General features: G+C 43.8%; 1 protein-coding gene and 1 long non-coding RNA gene across 2 annotated transcripts in view; one reads left to right on the top strand and one right to left on the bottom strand.

Annotated features, from left to right (window-relative positions):
• Positions 1-1,312: 1,312 nt before the first annotated feature.
• Positions 1,313-18,563, top strand: part of col8a2 (collagen, type VIII, alpha 2) — a 53,451-nt gene continuing 36,200 nt past the window's right edge. Inside the window, exon 1 of the mRNA XM_037795956.1 lies at positions 1,313-2,064. The gene's annotated coding sequence lies outside the window, so the exon portion shown is untranslated. The remainder of the gene's footprint in view (positions 2,065-18,563) is intronic.
• LOC119503919 lies at positions 8,026-18,379 on the bottom strand. Its single transcript, XR_005210411.1, has 3 exons — positions 18,222-18,379; positions 14,941-14,947; positions 8,026-8,035 (listed from the first exon to the last, which is right to left on the bottom strand). It is a non-coding gene; the product is annotated as an uncharacterized LOC119503919 (long non-coding RNA).

Raw genomic sequence — 18,563 nt, 5'->3', positions numbered from 1 at the left:
AAAAAACACATAAAATCCCATCTGTGTTGTAAATTCTACCACGATGACACTCTTCAAACAGCGGGTCCCATTTAATATAACAGACATTATCCAAATATGCCCTTGTTGAGACATCGCCTATAGTTCTCATGCAAGACTTTTGTTGAAATGGTTGGAAGATTACACAGTCTGGGGACGTTTATTACACTTCATGAGCAAAACATGAATGAGAGACGTACAGCAGGACTGCCAGCTTTTTGGTAAAGAGATGGAATTTAAACAGCGATTGAAGCAGTGAATGAGTGGCTGCTGCTGAAATGACGGGCCTTTTGATAAATCAATCCCAACTGGCACGACGTGATGATGGATATGACCACGAAAAAATTTGGACAAATGTTGGAAACAGTCTTTTTTCTTGATTCTATCTCTCCTCTCGCTGTATTGTTTCAAGATCGGCTTGGAATCACAGCGTCTATCTGATCTCTAACTCAGCCAATGGCTTAGTCCCAGTAGGTCTTTCAGGAAAAGGCTAGGCCAGCTTTCCTCTGGCTCGTCCAATCACAACCACGGAGCGGCTTCAAGGTCCACTACCATAGCACAGGGCCAGCTAACACAGTGCCAATTAAACACTGAATGCTAAGCCTGTACTGGAAGTCACCTGGTGAACGATAAGGAACCGCTGCTTAGCTAACATCCAAACCATGATTACCCATGTTGATGAGAGTTTCTCCCTGCAAACGCTTGGCACGTTTTAAATGTAAAGTCTATTCGATACTTGTAATACATCTTGTAGCGATGAATAGCTGCGCTGTAGCAGCGAAATGTGAACCGACGTCATTTACCACTGTGCTTTGGTGATTAACCCCGAGAGAGTGCTATCATGTAACGATTACACGCAAACGGCAGCGGGTTTTAGGCGAAACAACACAATGCCCCTTTATGTATTACACTTATCCAGTGTTATGTCTTGCATAGAGATTATTAATTGGCCGTTGGAGCTCCGAGGCGAGTAGAGAGAGACATTTTTGTGGGAGACTTTAGGATTAAAATCTCTGTTGGTGTTTAATGCCAATATCTACATGTTGAAATTGATGTGTGTGTTTGAATAGCAGAAAGGGCAGGGTGATTTCTTGGAAGGTGAGTTAGGGAGGGAGGGAGAAACATGAACAAGAGACGCCTCCGAATTCCCCTCTTCTCGTCTCCTTTCCCTCCTCTTCGTCCTACCCCACCCCTCTCTGCGCGGCTGCCACCCCACCCCATCCTGCTCACTCCCCTCCTTCCTCAGCACAGCCAGCCATAGACACTTGCTTTTTTGTATGAAGGGGTTTAACCCAATGAACAATCCTGTCTGTCTTTTCCCAAAATAAGCCAGTGGGAGAGGGATCGCCGAGTAAGCCAGGGAGATTGGAGCAGCGAGGTGCACAGCCCCTGGTTATAAGTCCTGGGAGTGCTGCTGCTTGGACCCACAGCCTCTCTAGCTCAATATACACTGCCTGCCTGGCGGCCTGACTCAGTTGACTGACTGACTGAGTCTCACTCCACTGTTGCTTCCTCTCTCTCCCTCTCCTGTCCTGCTCCCTCGCTCCTTCCCTCCTACTTTCCACCCTGGAGAGCGAGAGCGCACAGATTGGGAAGGTGCTCCTCAGACCTGCGTCTGGACAGCTTGAAGACGGCACAGAGAGGATTTTCACTCTTGCTCTTTTCATCTCAATTTCACCATCTCTGCCAAAAAGCACATGGATGGACTTTTTTGTTTTTTGCCAGAGGCAGAAAAATAAAAGTTAAACAGACAATTTGCTCCACCTGCAGTTGAATTTTTTTAACTTTTTTTTGGTTGTTTTTTTCCACCTACACGTGTGAGCAGCACTGGACCAATTCAGGGTGCAAGCTCTTTGCCCAGGAGGACACCATTCCTCTTTTTTGGCTGCATGTTCATTAATTATCTGATGCCATCGCATCACATGGGAGACACGCGTGGCTGAAGCAAGGAGGGAGGTAGAAGAGAGACCCACCTGAAGCTCACACCTACCACTGCCCTTACCCAGTGCTCCCCCCCCTGCACCTCAACGCTCTGAGGAGAGAAAGGTAAGCCCTATACCTAACCTCAGAGACATTTCTCTGGGGCTCGGTTAGCATCCTTGTCTTGCCTTTTCACTTTTATCACATGTGGCTGCAGTGGCCGAGGCCAAAAGAAACAGAGCAGGAAAAAAAAATAACAATAAAAAACAGACGGTGCAATATCTTAGTCATGGGACTCGCATAATTCTCCTCAGTCTTAAACTAGTGCACAGAGATTAAAAAGAACTGGTGCAGTTTGTTCAACTACTTCCAGACATAAAACTGAATGGAAACTGATTACAATATTAAGGTTGTAGCTGCGCACCCTCTCATCTGACTTTCTCTGTCATCATAGTAGAGATTTTCTGTGTGTTTTAGCCCTGATGAGTGATGGTATTGATTATTGATTCAGGTGTAGGTCTTGTTGATGCATCCATGCCCGCATACATATTGGATCTTTGCTGATGATGTTGGAGTGGGCGTGGTGTGTATTCGGAGTGTGTACAGGGGTGGGGCAGTGGGATATGTACAGTGGGTTTGGCTCAATAACAGATATTCTGATTATCGTCTCAAGAGGAGTGTCCTCCATGTGGATGGATCTTGTGTTTGTGTATCTAAATGCTACCCATATCCCACGTTCCGTTGGCATGGACAGCAGCTTTGTTTTTGATAGATTTGTTCATCTGAGAGCTTATCAAACTTAATTTTATGAGTGGAATGTATTAAGGTGAAGGAATACTGCAAAAAGGACACATGGTCCTATCATTTTTCCTCTCCTCGTCCCCCTGTTGCTTCACTCTGTCCATCCTCTGTGACGCCTCTGGCAAGCGACGGCGCATTCCTTTGTAACGACATCCCTCCATCGCAAACAGAAAGAGGACAGATAGCCGTGACTCTGAATCCCCAGGTATCCTACATGACGAACTATAGCGAGGGGTAGAAAGAGATGAGCAAAAAGAGTAAAAAGACCAAGAGGAACACATGAGTGAACATGTGCTGAAATAAAGAGGAGATTCCAAAATGCATGCTCTGCTGAGGAGATACATTTTTGGATCACATGTGTTTCAGCGCACCAACAGCAGGCTTTCTTAGCAAAGGAAGGAGGGAGATACAGAGAGAGAGAGGTGTAGAGCGAAGGGGGGGGGGGGGGTCTGGAAAAGACAGTGTGCTGGAGTTCTGAAATCCAAAAACATTTGGCAGCATCCGTCTATTTCACTGGCTTTACGGCAAGAAAAGTCAACTGTACCTGTGTGTGTGTGTGTGTGCTGGTGCACGTGCAGCCACACATGCATGCTCCGAGGTGACCGAATCTGTGTGAGTATCAAAGTGTGTTACACAATCCTTCAAGGGGAGTGGGTGAATGGATAAAGCGTGAACTCAACAGGAACAGGAGTTCTCAGGTCTGCAGAGCTGCTGGTGCGCAGCAGCAGCGGTGTCTGCTTTACTGCCCAAAGTAGCATTTGCTCATAAAGGTCCAGCCCCAGTCACACAGCAGTTCGTGAAATAGTCACGAAAATTGTATTCGTGTACACTAGTTAAGCATTTTTTTGTGATGGTCAGCACAAAATCAATTTGTATGTAATCCACGTAATTGTGAACCGGGAAGTATAAAGAGCGGCAAACACCATGTAGGCAGACGGACGGTTGGTTGGGCTGGATAGGTGGGTCAAAAAACACAGGACATTCGCCCAGGAGACGTTGTTCGTGTCCCGTGTGAAACAACAAGTCAAAGTTGATTTATTTGCCACGTAACTTCCGTACTTCAATTACGGCACTTCTGTTGTTATTTTAATCCAAACCCCGATCTTTTCCTAAACCTAACTAAGTAGTTTTGTTGCCTAAGCCTAACCAAGTCGATCCAGTCCTAAACCTAACTAAGTAGTTGTATTTTGAAAAGACTGGAGCGGAAATTGAGAAGTGGGTCACGTGTTCTTGAAAGTCATGCTGAGCGTCACGGAAAAAAAGGGAAATTCGTGTCTATGTACACGAATCAAACAGATTAAATTTCGTGACTGTTCAAAACTGCCGTGAGACTTTGTTGAAAGTTCATATAGACTTACTGTTTTCCAGTCAGCTATCCTCTTCGTTTCTATTAAATTACCTATAGGTCAGGAGATTTAGGCCCCTCTCTGCATCACAAGCCTTTTTCTTTTCCATGTATTTCCATGCCTGGCACATGCATTGGCACATAACAGTGTGCTGTAACCATGGAAACCCTGTTGCAACTGACTGGGACTCTCTGTTCTCCAGTGGGCGGCAACTGGTCACTTGATTTTGTCACTGAAGTGTGTTTGTGTGTGCGGTTACATTATTTAACCACAAACTAACAGCCCATTCTGGCTTTTTGATACAAAGTGGCGAAGCGCGACCGACCATACACAAACAACAGTCACGCTGAATGCACGGTGGCACCCACCGCATACTTTATGCCCTGTGCAATACAAACACCTACATGGATTTAACACTCCTCTCACACACACACACACACACATTTCAAACAGATGAACACGCTCACGCCGTCTGCTGCCAAACCGCCTGCTCATATAGAGCTGAGTCTCTCGCGCCCCGCTGCAGTTACTTTATAGGCCAGAATGTGTTGAAGTTGGGACTTTTAAGACCCTTTTTTGAAAAAAAATCTTCTTAGGATAATACTTTTTCTGATGTCAAGGTGAAAGAAGGTTTTCTCTGTGGATCTGTAAGCTTTTTGGTGAGATTTCATCCTCATTAGAGCAGCACGACAGAGGGAAATCTGATTCTCAGATCAGTCTTTGCTTGAAAATCTCTCACTCTTGCTTCATCAAAGAGACACAGGTCGAGTGGATTCATACGGGAGGTTTAAGAGAGTTTTTCTAAGAGCCGACAGCAAAAGAAAGAGAAGAAGTGAACGGATTTTAATTGAAGTTATAGGAGCTGTTTCACACCTCTCTTTGGCTTGTCAAATAGTGTACACTTTATTGCCACAAGGGGGCAGAATACCAGGCAGTTCACTGTCACACCACAGACACAAACACACGGCATCTTGTACTGAAGAGACAACCTGTTGCTGCAATTCTGTTGTCTGCTTTATTGAATAATGTCGAGTCTTATTACTTCTAACAAATCTAATCCTACAATAAATGATCTCACAACACCGATAATGCTCAAAGGATTTCCTCTTTTGCTCTTCGATCATCATGATTTAGAGATTCGGTATCTACAAACTTAGCCAAGCGTCTGTTTCTTTAATAGAGCCAAATCACTTTCAAAATGTTCTCAAAACATTCATCTGTCACTTTAATGTGTGTGAAACTTCCCTGAATTGTGCTCACTAATAGTCTTTTAGTGCATGTTTGTATATGCTTTTGCATGTGTGTGTATGTGTGTGTGTATGTGTGTGTGTTAGAGTGCACATGTGCTTCTCTTACTCTCAGTCTTCAACCCGTGCAAGCAGGAAATGAAGGAGAATGCCACTCATTCTCAAGGAAAAGTAAACGCCCACTTATTCCTTTACTTCCCTGGAACGCAAACACCTTGAGAGCACACACACACACACACATTTCCCCTTTTGTTTCATAGCATAAAGAGGAAAGAGTGTGAAAACAGGGCACTCCTTTAATGGCTTCACCAACAAAGAGTGTGTTTTCTTTTCAGCCAGAAGCCCATAGTCTGTAATTACACACACATACTGTACGCGGCCACACTCTTCGGCACATATTATATGGCACGCTAACTGATGCGGCTGATATACTGAAAGGAAGAATTGCAGTGAAAGGCAGTGGAAACAGAATACAACACAGGCCCTGGTCTTAATCAGAGCCCGGACCATAACGTTCAAGATTAATAGGCTGGATTTGTTTTTCAGCTAAAAAGGGGGAGAAGAAAAAAGAGACAAGAGACAGTAAAAACACAGAAACATACTGCTGCGTGCAGACGCATGAAGATTTGCATCTCTTGCCTCGTGTGTTTATACTTTCTGAGCTTGTTTGCACATCACCAGTAGGTGATCTTGGCCCGGACGCGCGGCTGATATATGTGGAAGTCAGTCAGCTATATGGCGGATAATGAATCTGCGCAAACATACGGCCCTCCAGAGTGGATGGCGCAGCACATTATTAATCAAGCCCTTGTATTGAAGGACATTGTTTTGGCTCTGGGCTCTGTACGAGCCCTGCAGCACACAGTAGGAGAACAAAAAAACAGTAGAAAACGTTCTAATTCTCTTTTCAATTTTTTGGCAACTTCACATATTTATTTTTCTCTCTAATTCATTTGTCTGTCTCCCTTTATCTGTGTTAATCTGCCTCCCTCTTGCTCTTTCGTTCTCTCATAACTGTGTCTGGACCAGAGGGAGTTTTTCCACTGTGCTGGCAGCAACCGGGGGACAGAGAAAGAGAGGCAGTGGGGAGGCTTGGCAGATGCCCCTTGTTATTTTTCCTCCGCCTCCCATTGACTCTGTCAACGGTGGCTCAGTCTTAGCAGGGCCTCCAAAGCTCAGAGGGGCTTGACAACATGCCCCGTTCAGCTATCAGGGGGAACTTATCGCAGGCACGCTTAGGAGACAGATGCACTTTCATCATTGCGTTGCCACTTTTAACATTCCCCTTTCTTCTTGACTTTGTTGTCCCAACTTCTTCCCTTCTTTCCATCCTCTCCATCAGTTACAAATCCTCTTGAATCAACTACCCGACTCTTTACTGGGCTCAAACTAAAAACCCCTTTGTGGTTAAAGCAACCTTGTTCTCCAACGTCAGACATTGCTTTCAGTCAGTGAGGCCTGAACAACCGAACCAAGCCACGGACAAAACATGTATTGAGCAATGCTTTCTGGAGTCAAATCTATATTTTTCCAATGGTGTGCCGGAGCCTTTTTTTTTTTTGGGACGGCGGCTCTTGTTTTCAAAGAGAATCCAACAGGAACAAACAGGAATGAAAGCTTCAGTGCTCATCCAGCAACAGCGCTGTTCCTACTTAATGGGATGTGACATGTCGAGTTTTCCCTGCTTCAGTGCTGGATACATGGAAGCAAGAGTTTCCCCATGTCGCATGTGGATGTGTATGACCTCCCCACTCACTATTCTTAGTTTAGTGGGGAAAAAGTTGAATCCGTAACCTAGAGCGAAGCCAATTAAAGGTTGTTTGATGTTTACTTGATTCAGGTAGCTGTACAAATGAGCGTGAGTGTACAGTACATGTGTAGGTTTATTTGCCTTCCTTGTGTGTTTTTTCTCTGCTCCCCCTCATTCATTGCCCCTCAGTTCACCGTCTGGCTCGAATTTTGTTTGGGGCTTCCAAAAGCAGGACGTTTGGGCCAACTCTTAACAGGGGTCAACTCCTCAGTATAAAACTCACATTATCCCCTTTTCATCTCGTGACAGATGTACTTCCTAAGCCAACTGTTTATTTTTATTATTTCGCTTCAGATGCCGGATAGATATATCTCTCTCTGATGGGTCAATATTGAGTAAGGGATTGGAAACAACTCTTCTGAGACCATTTGAAAAGCTCCAGACTTTGTTATTGTTCAGTCTGAGCTTGATTTAGACGTGTGCGTAGGTGTTCGTAAAAAGAGAAAAGAGGCTGGGGTTATTGTGCCGTTTTTGGTTCCCTCGAAGCAGGATAATAAAAAGCATTTTGTTTCACAGGGCCTGATTTTTCTGGAATAGGAAATGGATGCTTACTAAGTGACACATGTATTGTGTTTTTCCGCCCCAGTCTTCAGTAGCAGACAGCAACCTAATATCTACCATCTATCAACAAGTTTTGTTCCACCAATTATCTCATTAAAGGAACAGTGTGTAACATTTATATTCTATTAGCAGAAATATAATATAATATTCATAACTATGTTTTCATTAGTGTATAATCACCTGAAACTAAGAGTCCTGTTTTCGTTAGCTTAGTGTGAGACCTTCATATCTACATAGGGAGCGGGTCCTCTTCACATATTCCGCCATATTGCTCCTCCATGTTTCTACAGTAGCCCAGATCGGACAAACCAAACACTGGCTCTAGCGAGAGCCTTTTACATTTTTACGTTACCTGATGGCCACCGTAGCTCTCCGACACGCTTGTGAAACCATTGTAACGTGAACCACAGAGTGCAAAACCGTGGTACAGCCAGCCACCGTCTGACTTTCGTTGCTTCTAAAGTATTGTTATTGTGTTATGGATGGCCTCTGAGCGAGGCAAACGGCGTTACCACGGTTTTGCACCCGGTGGCTCACGTGCAAAACCGTGAGCCATCGGGTACCACAGTCTTGGAATGGAGGAGTGAGTGGAGGGGTACTTAGTTGGTTGCAATCTGCCACCACACCACTAGATGCCGCCAAATCCTACAAACTGTACCTTTAACCTTGCAACTGTTAGAGGAACAGTTCGACGTTTTGAGAAATAGATACATCCAGTAAACACAGAGCAACATTAGCATTCATTCTAGCTTTGTGTTTCTGTCCACCTGGTAAATGTAAGTCCAATATTCACTCTCCTTTTAGCTCTGTTTTGGTCTCCACCAACTACTGAGGGAATTATGACGTTCTTTAGCTGCTAAATGGTGGCGGTGCAGTCACAAGAACTTAACATATTCTTTAAAAGTTATCAGTGGGAAGTCGTGAAACAACTAAAAAATGTTAAAGACAGTTGTTTTCACGTCACAAGAGATTTTTGACATTTTAGCAGATGATAATGTAAATTCTTCTGAGCGTAATATGAAATGAAAGCACATAAAACTGTCAATGTTTCTGATGTCCTTTCAAATAACTCTGCAGTCTCTCAGTAGCAGGTTACTATAGGTGCCCATTGCATGGCCACAAGCATATGTAAGTGCTCTTTCTTCCAGTCTTAAACAAACTGGCACAGGTTGCCCCTTTCTGCCCAGATAAACACCCCAAATTTAGCTTGGCTCACAGTGTTCCTTAAAGAGATGGATTTAAGACGACTTATCCCCTAGAGTAGACCACCCCGGGCTTCTGAGTTGTTACTTTTTGAATTGTTTTTATGTCACACTTTTTTATGCAACAAATAAAAAAACCTCATCAGACAAAACACAAAAATTGTGCTTGAGCCGTGACGGTATCCCATGATTGTTTTGATGCAGGGTGCCAGTTCTCTATGTTTAAATGGCCTTGGCTTAGAGACTTAATCCTTTCTGAACAGACTTTGAGCCCGTTGAGCAACATGAGTTTCATAATGAAACACTCAGAGGCATTAGGCAGCGTACAACACAACCAGCCCTTCAAAGCTTTTCATTTCCGTAATCAGCAGCAAAGCAGTGGAACGATAAAAATGAAAAAGCGACTTTGTGCTCATTCCAGCTCGTTTGAGGAGAACGCTGTGTGAGCGTTGCTTTACCGAGTGCGTTCTACATTATGTGTGTGTGTGTGTGCGTATGTGGTCTTAACTACAGTTCTCTTGTTTCTGTTTATCCCTACAATATATGTAATACTTCCTGGAGTTAGACAGGAGAGGCAGTGCAGTTTGGCAGCGTTCCTAAGTGCTTAAAGAAGCTGTTGAAGAAGAATTATTTCATGCTCGCAAGACAGGAAGGGTCGTTGCTTTGCCTAACAATTTAGGAGGGACACAGGCGGAGTAGAGTTTCATGGAGAACACTTGAGATGCTGTACAGTGAAGACTAAGATAAACAAACACAAGACTAATTGGATGACAGCCTCACTGTCAGCCTCTCCATCACGCATTTGTAACATAAGTAAGCATGCAAGCGAGTACGGAAAGATTTTCTTCACATAAGCTGGCATTTCAGTACGTGGGCCCTGACACGAGACATATATAATATGTACAGTGATGACATAAAGTATATTTCTGCAGATCAAATACAATAGTCACCCTTTTCCATGTATGAGAACAAGATCAGAGGGATTAGGAAGCTGCCGTTGGCAGTAGGAAAACAGCTGTAGTTGCATGAAGCAACACAGAAATGAACTGTCTTATTAAAAGGGCAAAGATTTACATGAACTGAGTTGAAATCGGGATGTTCCACAGATGATAGATCGCAGATTGAGCTGACGGAGATAAAACATCTTCTACCTGACGGTAACCATGCAAGTCTGCGATTGTTTGGACAGCGAAAGCTACAGAAGTACAACCACTTCTGGGGGGGATGTTCTTTGGCCAACTAACAAAATACTTAATTAGGGAGGGCTTTGAATCAATTACCACTCACTTTCATGTGGTTTGCAGATGGCTACGCGCTCTCTCTCCCCAACTTTTCCTGTTCTTTCCTCTGTGAGACGCCAGCAAAAAAGGCCTGCTGCGTTGCCTCATTGCTAATTTGAACCAGAGAAGTGGTCATTTCCTAACAGTGGGCCCCGGCCCGCTCCGCAAGCCGAGCCGACAACCAGCCCAGTGGAGCCTGAGCTGGACGGATCCCAAAGCAGGGCAGAAACCGCACAAACCCAAGTCTTCCTGACATGTGGTGAAAGTGTGATAGGGATATGGGAAACATCGGGAAAGTTTAGAAAAGAGAGATGGCGATGGATCTGTTTGGAAGGGAAAGAAACATCGAAGTGGGACATGATGAAAATGGGAGAAATGGGAAGGGGCGGTATTTGCGGGAAAGAGGCAAGGAGAGGTGAAAGTACAGGAAAAGATTTGAAGGTAGAAGAAACATAAAAAGAGAAAATAAGCTTGGTCTGAGGAGCACTCAGTTTGTAGCAACCATGTGGCGTCTTTGATCTGGCCGAGGATTTGAACCAGTGTCAACAGAAACATGCAGAGGCCGTCTGTTTGCTCCCAGACACAGATCATTCCTCCATGAATTACTCTGCTTCAGTTTGCCGCAGCCTCTTTACTACTCCAATGTTTGTTTACCCTGTCGGGAACACCCGGCCCATTCCTCAAGTTGAGCAACAAGCTCAGTAATACCCCAGAACTCCTGCAATCAGCTAAACTTTCTATGCCGTTAATCTCTAGGGGGAAGCAGAAATCTGGGTCGTTTTGAAGATTTAAAAGATACATTTGAGTCAAACAGTGCTGCCTTTATATTCTGCAGTTTGTTCAGTAACAGAGTCATTTCTCATTTAGTCCTATAATCCATTCATTCTACTCCAGTCGCTGTCTTCCATCATGGGGACGACGAGGCATGTTCTGTATCCCTCGTAGCCTGGAAGGAAGAGGGAGGGATAACAAGGAGGTGGAGGAAGAAGACGAGGATGCAGACATGTCTGCCAGACCGTTACAGTGAGAGGATGTGTCTTGAATGCGGCGTCCCTGCCATATGACAGCCTGCTGATTCAAACCTCATGTTGGGAGCAGAGAGACAGTGAAAAGACAGTGGAGTTAGAGGCTTGTTCATGGTTAGATTGCAAAACATGTCCATCTACAAAAGGGCTTTAGCGGCATCAAGAAATCTTGTTTTTCTTAAAGCTGCACTTAACAATATTCAGTGCGGTCGCACAAAAAGCCATGAATGACACGATAATGCGCAAGACCAAAGCGTGTAATAAGAACGCTCTTCTTGCTTTAGGCGTGTCTTGACACACCATGTAGTCTGTACTGGGTCCAACAAACACAAGACTTTGAACCAGGAGACCAGTGTTCAAGACCGGTGTTTTGTTTTACGTTAGTTAGGTAAGTGACGTTAGTGACGTTTGTGACGTGTTTTGTAGTGACACTTGTCATGTGTTTTCTGTACTGATGTTGCGTTGTTGTACGTATTGTACTTAGTTTACGTACTTATTTTAAGGCCAACAATGACTTTTTCCTAAACCTAACTAAGTGTTTTTGTTGCCCCCTGCTGGTACCGCTCCTTCATACAGGCGCATAATATTCACTCCTCGGCAAGGCAAAATGTGACAGGTGCGACTACTACACACTTTGGCGTGATATCGGGGTGCAATATTTCATAGGGCTGTCAATCGATTAAATTATTTAATTGTGATTAATCTTAAAAGTATTTAATACTCTTATCAGAATGGGACTGGACAAAATGCTTGCTTGCAGGTATGTTTATATTTATTATTGGAATATATATATATATATATTATATATATATATATATATATAATATCAAATAACAACACAAAACAATGACAAACATAGTCCAGAAAGCCTCACAGGTATTGTATTTAGCATAAAAAATATGCTCAAATCATAACATGGCAACCTCAAGCCCAACAGGCAACAACAGCTGTCAGTGTGTCAGTGTGCTGACTTGACAATGACTTGCCCCAAACTGCATGTGATTATCATAAAGTGGGCATGTCTGTAAAGGGGAGACTCGTGGGTACCCATAGAACCCATTTTCATTCACATATGTTGAGGTCAGAGGTCAAGGGGAACCCCTTGAAAATGCCCATGCCAGTTTTTCCTCGCCAATATTTAGCATAAGTTTGGAGTGTTATTTAACCTCCTTCGCAACAAGCTAGTATGACATGGTTGGTACCAATAGATTCCTTATGGTTTTGATGACAGTATCATCACTGTAGCGCTAAAACAGAGCCCGCTACAATCTAAAAATCACAAGTCGCGTTAATGTGTTATTATGGTGTTAACTTTGACAGCCCTAATATTTCAACATGAACAACGGATCAAATCATCGGTCTGCTACAAGTCTCCAAACTCAATGGAAGTGCAATCCTAAATCACAGGAGAACCTCTTTAATAATGTTGTATATTTTAAAATACTAAAATGTAATGCTATACATAAACATAGAAAGTTGGACTCTCCAAAGTTACATCCTCATACAGTTTGATTTGCATTGGAAAAGACTACAAAAAAACATACCCAGATTGAGAAGAAATTACTCTTTTATAAATGATCTATTATGGTGGGCACTATAAAAAATGGCTAGCAGGAAGACAGGCACAAATTAAATGTCTAAGTTTGAGCTTCATCTTTATTTGCAGTACAAAAACATCTGTGTTGTGTGGTAATGGTTAAAATATCAGAAACACAAGGAAAACCATAGATCTGTGTGCTTAATCCCTCTCTGGGAGTGGATCAGCCAGGACATCTCGTCTTGAGGGATGTTTGGGAAGGCCAGCTCAGACAAGCCAGGCACAACGCAGCGGGGAAACGCACAAGCAGCAGTCCACCCTCATGTGGAGACAATGACAAATCCAGACCCCATCAACACTTATGGGGAATGTGCGGAGACCCCCTCCAAGTCAGCACAGTACACACTAACAGCGCCCTAATGAATTGAGGGCCTTTCCCTCGTGGGCTGTATACGGGTGTGATCCGAAAACCAGGTTCGCTAACATTTCTGTCTGTCTCGTGTCTCTTTCTGTTCCATTGCATAATTCTGTTGATCACAAGTGTCTAGTTCTGTTTCCTCTGGAGTTTTGCTTGTCAAACGGCATCTCCCAACAGGCAGAAAGTGATGATAGTCAGATAGCATTAATGCAGAAAAGACGGATAACGCTCCTGTTGCACAACACTGTACTACTGTGTTCCAGTTGCTCCACACAGTAAGGGAGATATTCATCATTCAAATGGCAATAGTTATGTTGAAAACCCAGACATCAGAAACCATTAATGGAAATCTGAAGCCCATATACCTGCAGAGATTTTGGAAGTGGTTCATAGTGAAGAGAAAAGAGTGTACAATGACAGAAATGAATTACATATTTCTTTGCCACACATTGGATAAGCCAATTCAGCGTATCCTCATACAACGGTTCATATGATATTTTAGGAAAAGTTATTCCTCCTTTTTCTTGCGTTTTCCGTGACATGCTTGTAAATTTCCGCTCCTGTCTTTTCAAAATAAACTTCCACATCTTCACAGGAAACAAATTGGTTAGGTGTAGCTAACAAAACTATTTGTAAGGTTTAGGAAAAGTGTGTGGTTTGGGTTAAAATAACTTAACGTACAGAAGACACGTGACAAATCAATGTTGATGTCTGGTTTCACACAGGGTACAAACATCGGTCTCCTGGGCCAAAGTCTGTTTTTTTGACCCACCCATCCACTCCGACCTTCTCCCTATGCAGCACTTGTTGTGCTTTATACTTCCTGGTTCACAATTGCGTGGATTGGATATGCATTTTGTAGAATATATATGACAGTTCATTACTTTTCATAGGTATAGCTTAGGCATGCTAATTTAAATTTCTTTTTCTGACAGATAACCGAACCTCGTTAACAGATTATTAACCATTAACCGACAAGATTAATGCGTTGTGTGCAGAGGTGCTGTTGTTGTAGTGCCTAACAAGCTGCCCAGCTGCAACAATAAGCGGATGCACAAACAGGTTAAATCCATAATTTATCACCAGCTGCAGTGTATGTGCAAAACAGACAACCGAGTCCCCAGTTCAACCTTCCGGGAGAGTTAGCAGCCACGATGCTGCGTGCATTGTCGTGGACACATGCAGCCACTTTCCCAATAAAAGTCTCCACCACATCAATTAGTTTAACTGCAAGTTTGTCAGCTGTGTGTCTGCCTGGCGTACTCTGTCAGTCCGGTAAGTAAGGGTCTGACAGCCCGTGTGTGTGTGTAACAATGGTGAGTAAGAAGTTATCAGTAACATTATAGCTGTGAACGTAGCACTGCAGTGTGTGTACAGTTTATTTGTCAGTGAATAAATGCTACAACTCCTCAAGACCCAAACCAAGTTCCTGGGTTTGGACACAATTTCTTTTCAGGAATCAAACTAGACATGTTATCAGTGTTTTGAGCTTTTCTGTTAGTAGGATCACAGTGACGATGTTGAGAAAGAAACAGCCTGGCATCCATAGGAGTTACATCCATATTGGACAATTCCACATCTCACAATTTACATCTCTTGCCAAGATTCAGTGCCGAAGCAGGAAATAGTGTCATTTATGAAAGCCCCTAGGAAAAGCACTGGGCTTTGAAGCAAATTTTACACAGTAGCCAAACGGTGGTACTACAATTTCCATGTCTGTCACGTGATGCCATTTGGCCCAAAAATACTTTTTCTCATAGACTTACATTGGGAACGAGAAGTCTGTAACTCAGCGGATCTTATTTTTTTTTGGTGAATAAACTTCCCAGTACGAACACTTTAATAGCCCTTATTTAGTTATTTTCCTTCCTCCGTTCATGTGAATCGAGGCCGGACTGAGGGCTGGGAGGCGGGGTTAAAGAAAACCCTACTGCGTCTGCTCTATGGATGCAGAAGATTGCCGAAAAATCTGGGTAATTTTATACTCGGAAGTCAAGATTTTTTTTGCTTCATTTGCCACTGAGCAACTTTCATAGGAATGAACAGCCTCCAACACTATACCAGTTCTCTTTATACATCCATGCTTTATGTAGCAAGGTTGAGAGCATGTGGTTTTGCTGAATCGTCCAATATCGACATTCTTGTCTGGTTATAGGGTTGGATAGAAAATGGGAATTTTGGCAGGTTTGTTAGGAATACGCATAACAACAACACTGGTTGTTAAAGAACTACTGAGCGGGGGGAGCTATGGGGACAAACTCCACAAAGCAGAAGCTGAGCTGTGTGGTTTCTCACTGCTGCGTTCCTCCTCGATCAGTGAAACAAAATCAAACAAATTTGAGAACAACGTCAAGGAATGCACCGCGTGGCGTCTGCATCGATTCATCTGCAAATCTCCTCCATGTGACACTCCTCCCGCTTCGTCCCTACCCATTACACTGCTCTCGATATGATTATTCAGAGAGGAGGGGAAAAAGAAAAGCGTTAGTTGTAATGCTGCCAGGGTCCAAAATTGTCCAAATAGTTCTCAGTCCTGCCAGACACAACAGCATATTCACAGCATCGGCCTGTCTGTAGATGCAATTCAGTCCAGCACATTTTGATCCTGTCTTTGGCATTTTGCTGACATTCTGCCTACATGTCTTCTCTCTCTGCGGCAGCGCTGTTGTCCGTCGTCTGTAGAACACATATGAGCCCTGCTCTGTGTGCAGAAGCTGAAACTTTGCGTCTCCTCTCTCCTTTAGATAGTCTAAGCTCCAGGGGGGAAGGAGAGTTGTAATGCCTCATCTGTAACCTCAGCTGCACTTCATCCTATGTCCTCCCTGTTCTTCTCTCTCTCTCTCTCTCTACTGTACATTTCTCTACTGGTCCATCATTCACTCCATAGAGGGCGTCTGGAATGTGTCTGTAATCACTTTCGCTGCATTTTTCTGCAACAAGAGGGGAGCTCAGACAGTAAAACAAAGTATCTATGGTGGGTTGGAGCGTATGCGGAGATGCAGAAGGGCAGACAGAGTAATGGATGGTGACGTTTGTTGGCTGGGCAAATCATCTGATCTACAGATATAGAAATTAAGACTGGCCAGGACTGGGCCAGTTTCTCAAAAGTGTCTTAGAACAAAAAACATCTTTGTTCTGTTGACTTATGACTCTTTGGGAAACCCACTTTTAAACCCAGATGGAAGGGTTTTGTCTCCACTGTCAGTCTAGACTCCCATTTATTTTCACATCTGTGCTTGTGCGATAAGCAAATTGCAGCCATTACCTTATGAGTGTGAGAGGGCAATTGTGTTTTTCCCCATGGTGTGGATGAAGAAGAAGGGGAGAGGGGGAGGGGGGCATACAAGCAAAAATGAATGTGAACACTGTGGGAGATGTGGTGAACATCAAGAAGTTGGGGTGGAGGTGGAGGGTGGGTGAAAGAAATTTGGCAATGCTGATGGAAACGGGGTCTGGAGCCGCTGGCGAACACTCGCGCATAAACACCTACATACACACAGAGGACAGACACCAGCACCCATCATTCAAACGGCATTTTAAGGGCCATTTAAGTCATTCCAATAAAAACTGCAGCCATTATAATACGTTGTCCAGGGGAGACAGAGGGAAAATATAGTTATGGCACAGGCACGCTCATGCAGGGTAAGGGGTAGTAGAAAGAAAGAAAGTGCAGGAAAAAGTAAGTCAGACAATGTTTGTTTTTAAGTCTGCAATCTTTTTCACGTCATTCTCCCTCCCTGCTTTTGTCTGTGAGAGGGAGGCGAGTCTGGGAAAATGATTTAGTGACAGCAGGAAGGTGCAATGGGTTCATATTCCTGCCAGTCTTATCAGTAATCAGTTCTTCGCTCAGATAAACTTGTGATATTTCCCACCGGTGTAGTTCTGTAGGCTTTGAGCCAAATACTGACCCCATTGGCAACTTGTTGCCAGGAAACATTTCATGGGATCTATGACCCCTGTGATGCACCTTGCCACCTTTTGCTAGAGCTAATACCGACCTCATGTGTCACCCATTACCTATAAACTACTGTTGACTCACGTACCCCCCCACCCTTCCCTCTGAGACCCCAGACTACCCTCAGATAAAAAACCTCCTCCAAAAACATGACAGACCAGGCCGACAATAAGGAAAGTCGGGGGGAGTTTATCTGTCTGCCTCGCGACCTTATATCTCCATCCAAGGCCAACAACCGCATATGCGGCGTTGCATTCCGACAACTGTTATTTTGGCATTATGTCTATTTGCACTGTTCTCAACTGAGGGGCTGTGAAAAGCCGTCTAAACACAGCTCTCTCATACCACGCGATCCTGGCCAGTGTTAGCATAGCGGAGTGAGTGCAAATATGGAGCACGGCGATGGAGATTTCGGATAGCCGGTGCTTTTTTTCCCCCCAAAGATAGCCTCATACCTCTTCCCTCAAATTACAAAAGATATTTTCTTACATACCTCTAGTGGTATCTAGCCATGCAGATAGTTTTGGTTTTAAGATATCCATCTCTAACATTTGTGCCTCTTCTCTAATAAAATGCTGTTGAATAGGATTTTATTTGTGGTTTCACAGCACGAATCCACCACATTAGCTGTCTACAAAGCTAGAATCCACTACACATAAAATGTGTTTTTAGTAATTTGGGTGAACTTACCCTTTTAACAGCAATGCCCCATTGATGTTGTACTGTATTACAATGGACTCCTCTATGCTCTTTGTGCCCTGTAGCAACAGTTTTGCCCATCAACTACATTTATTATTCTCCTCCATTTTTATTAAGCCTCACACTGATCTGTATGGAAGCCCTGAGGGGCAAGTGAGAAAAATTTACGTAAATTGTTTTCTCTCCTGTGTTTATGACTTAAAGGTCCAGTGTGTAGACTCCTGCAGTATCTAGCAGTGAGGTGAGGACATTACAACCAATTAAAGCCTCTCCTGTGTGCCAAGCGTGTTGGAGAGCCACGGTGGCCGACGCGAAAACGCAAATGTCCCTCGCTAGAGTAATTTGGAGCAAAGCCAGCGCGTAGAGTGTGTGGGAAGTAAGAGAGAGAGAGCGGCAAGTGACGTTATCGACTTCGGCCCTAAGCAGGAAAAGTTAACCGAGTTTGGGTTGTCCGTTCTTCTACTGTTGAAACATGGCGGTGCAACATGGCGCACTCCGTGGAGAGGGAACCCGCTCCCTATGTAGATATAGACGGCTCATTCTAAGGTAACAAAAACACAACGATTCTTATTATCAGGTGATTATACACTGAAGTAAACATACTTATTCATCTTATATTCCATTTCTGGCAATAAATCCCCCCAAATGTTACACACTGTTCCTTGGATCCTTGTGTTCGTTGTTGTAATACTCGTGTCGGCCACAAGAGGTTGAAGTGCACCACTACTCCATGTTCTAAATGGG

The sequence above is a fragment of the Sebastes umbrosus genome, chromosome 15 (assembly GCF_015220745.1).
Source record: "Sebastes umbrosus isolate fSebUmb1 chromosome 15, fSebUmb1.pri, whole genome shotgun sequence".
In the NCBI taxonomy this organism is placed as follows: domain Eukaryota; kingdom Metazoa; phylum Chordata; class Actinopteri; order Perciformes; family Sebastidae; genus Sebastes; species Sebastes umbrosus.
Note: the sequence above shows the minus strand (reverse complement) of the source record. Positions and strands in the feature narration are given on the sequence as shown.